Here is a 4,048-nt window from a genome sequence, read left to right on the forward strand (position 1 = left end):
TTTTGTTGCCGGTCGGCACTATTTGTTGCCGGTCGGCACCAATTTTTGCCAAAATGGCATCTTTGGCCGGCCGACTACTGTGCATCTACTTTTGCAGATATTTTATCACAGATGTCTTGCTTTTGGCTCCCCTCCACACACGTGTATGGAGGGATCTCTCTCTTGGTAGCTTGTTTTGTAAGCTTTCCAAGACAAGAAGCTCTATAAGAGAGAGCCTTCTCTCTTGGCTTTAGGGTTAGAGAGACTTGAGAGACCTTAGATATTTTTGGACAGCCATTTTTAGGGTTTTGAGTTCCAGGGTTAGAAACCATACACTTTCTATCTCTATATCTCTCTCTTGTGTGTGTTTAAGTGCATTTGTGTCTTACTATTGTACATAAACACATAGTGTTTCACCTTCACTTAGCTACTGAGGTTCTAAGAGGTTGGTTTTGAAGTTTTGGAGCTGTTTTCAAGCCAAGGAGGGCTGTTGGAGCATCATTTTTGAAGGGGTCTTCAAGGGTAAGAAACTAGCCCCTTTATTCCCCAATCTTGCATTGTATTTTTACCTATCTTAAAATCGTTTTTGAGCTTGGTGTATAATAAAAAAAAGTTCTGTTTTTTAGTCCTCTTGATTGTTTATTAAGAGTGTTTTTTTGTTTGGAGGTGTTTGACCCCTCTTAGGCCTTGAAAGGCCCCATTTTGAGCCATTTTGAGCAAGTTTCGAGACTTTGGTGTTTGGGCCTCTTCACCACTGAAATCTTGAGGGATTTCAGTGGTGGAGATGGGGCCTTGAAGTCTCCAAAAGGAGAGGGCCACCCCCTCTCCTTGTTGTCCTTGAAATGGACCCCTTTTGGCCTCCTGAGAGAGCATCATGTTAGAATGTGTATTGATCATATCTTGGCTGTTTTCCATGCTTATTATGCCATGATATAACCTTATTGTATGTTGGTTTTGGTACACCATGCATGCTTAGCATACCTACGATGTAATGCCATGTTATTGCCTTAATATGCCTTAGGTTGTTAGCCTTCGTTCAAGCATGTTTTAGGTCTAGTTTTGTGAAGCTTGTGTGCTTATTTTTCCATGCTAGAGATCTGTCCGTAGTTGTTTGGGTCGGATTTGGCATGCTTAGTATAGCTCCTTTGCATTCCGGCTTGTTGGCCTTAAGTGTATGAATGTATAGCATGACATTCTTGTATCGATTTAGTGATTTGGGACTATTCACCATGTTATTTCAGTCCTCTTATCATGCTCACATGCTTGCATTTCATGACCTTTTCGATGTTTCAAGAATTGATGTTTCATGCTTCATGTTTATGCCATTGTGTATGCCTCTAAGATTTGGTCATTTGGATGCCATCTAAGTGGTTCTTGAGGCCTACTTTTGCATGATTTGGGGCTGTTTTGATTCAATTTGGTCATTTGCATCATGAGTCATATGGTCATGTTTTAGGTCCCTAGGTTTGGACTCATGCATAGCTTGCATTGGTAGGTTAATTTGACATCATTTCCTACATGTTTTCAAGGCTTATAATGCATGTCATTTATCCATGATCATTCCCTCCTAAGTGTGCTTAGAAGTAGTCTTTTGATGCTTAAGCATTTAGGCCTTCAACATGTGCATGCGTGTATGTGTTTGGTCCCTTATTTTGGTCACTTTGGCCATTGTTTTAGGCCTATTTAGAATTGCCTAAATCATGCGTAAGTCCACCTTTCCATTAATTTGCATTACCTCATGTTTGCTTGTATGCTAGCATAAGTGTCTTGCCATGCCATGTTGCACCCTTAGCTTGCATGCCTAGGTTGCATTGCATCTTGCATGCATGCCTTGTTCCTTGACTTGGTGATGGGAATTGGGCTTTGGTTTGTTTGTTTGGTTTGCATTCCATTTGACATCAAAATGCGAACACTTGGTCACTTGGACCATCACGCATGGAAATGCGCGATTGATGGTCCGAGAACCAAGGAACATGTCCCTTTGAGTCACAAACATGATAAGAGGTCATGATTGGTGCATACATTGTTTGAATTGTATTACCATGCAAGTTCTGTCCTCTGCTACTGTGAGTTGCAGGTTCTACAGGCATTCTTTGCCGACCGGCATTGTACATTGCCGACCGGCAATTATTCTCCAACCGATAGCTTCATTTTGTGCCGGTGACCACATGCCACTGCCGGTGGCAATTCTATTCGGCCGGTGATGTCTTCCAGTATCCAAAGAAGCATCCTTGAGACTTTGGCAGTCTTCAGGGAGTAAAAGAAGGAAAACAGAGGCAGACTAGGCATGGCGGTGCACTTTCGAGCAAGACCCGAGCACGCGCCGCATCTGGCTCTCCTCCCGAGGCGGTTTACTGTTTTTCCTAGCTTAGTTAATTTATTAATTAATTAGGCAATTTGTAATATTTAATTAGCTTGCGTAGTTAATTAATTTGTATTATTTATTTGGTCCCTCCGGGCGAGGGCAAATCTGTAATAAGTGTGGGTGAGTAGTATGTATGTCTTCCAATCCCCACTTCTTTCTTCCCTTTTATTTACCTGCTTTGAGGGTTAGTATTAGGGCACGTTTAAATTAGCATACCTCATGTAATGCATGCGTGCATTCATACATTTGCTTTGCATGCACCGGGCTCGGCGCATCATTCTAACTACATCTGTATTTCAAATTTCAAACTGAATACATGTTGGTTGTGCATTTTCACACGTCATTCATAGACTAGCCGAGCCTACTCTAGTGACATTTTGTATGCGATGCATTAGGCACTTAACATGGACTTGGATCATGCATTGATTGCTAACGTGTTCTTGTTTTTAGCTCGGAGTACTATGTAAGTATTTTAGCTTTAGCATCTCGCATGCGTGTCAATGTTGCCATGATAGTATGTTTGCCATGCGGCTAAATGCTTACGTGATATAACTGTTTGAATGCCTGTGGGTGAAGGTTGGATTGTTTGAGTTGGAAAAACTTGTTGAAATCCATATTTTAGCCTACTTGCGAGTAGCAAATTCCAAAGCGCTTTTCAAAACAAACGGATATGCAATGTTTCTTTCCAAATTAGGCAATCTAGTCTATACTTGTTTGCTGTGCGCATAACATAGTAATTCTAGGCTAACAATTGGAATAAGAACACATAACATTTTCAAAAACGGATATCACGGTTAGTAGAAGCCGATCTTCGGATCGGGCGAGAGGGGGTGCTCATAGCTGACCTTCCCCAATCGTACCCTAGCTCCCGAGCCGAGAAACTCCGGTGATGACGGACATGTGCCCTTCGGCATCGAGTCAGGGTTTCCTAAATTCCCCCATAAAAAATATTTAGGTGGCGACTCTGTATCTGGCAAAGCAGTCCATGTTTGGCACTTCGTTCCTAAAATCTGTTTTCTCAAAACGATTTGCCAGATTTGGACTCTTTGGTTCAGATTAAGAACCGTGACACAAATCGAGTCTGAACTGTAGCGCGGGGTCCCTCGAGGACGTGCTACAGTTTCTGGCGACTCTGTTGGGGATTTTAGAGAGCTTGACTCGAACTTGTGATATCCTATTTTGATTACACTTATGTGTTTCTTTGCATTGCATGTGCATTGGTGCGCCTAGGAACACAGTGTTTGCCATCTGCCATTCCTGAACGGTTTGCTGGAGGCTTGTCATGTCAAGGCATGACCATAAGGCTGATCGGTTATGGGCTCTGACAGTATGGGAACACAAACCCCGGTTTTACCGGGGCACCCTTTTCGACCATTCGACCTAGTGCATATTCGGATCCATAGTGACCATTCCAAGTTAGGACAGGTTGCTTACCCGATGTTAGGTTGTTTGAAAACTGCTGCGTGCATAGTGAAACCCTAGCTCCTGACAAAATAGGACAGGGAAACCCTACCCCAACATAGGGGTGTTTTGGCTATTTTTACTTGCTATGTGCTTTTAGAGTGTATTTCTACAGGGAAAGTACATGTCAGTTTGCAAGTTTGAGTATCAAACCTGAGGACACCAGTATCAGTGGCAGTTATGAGAATCAGTTATCTGCGGGTATCGGGTTCAGTTTTTGGGGACAGTGATTTTTGGGAACAG

This window comes from Camellia sinensis, chromosome 2 (assembly GCF_055761805.1).
Source record: "Camellia sinensis isolate YWXY chromosome 2, ASM5576180v1, whole genome shotgun sequence".
In the NCBI taxonomy this organism is placed as follows: domain Eukaryota; kingdom Viridiplantae; phylum Streptophyta; class Magnoliopsida; order Ericales; family Theaceae; genus Camellia; species Camellia sinensis.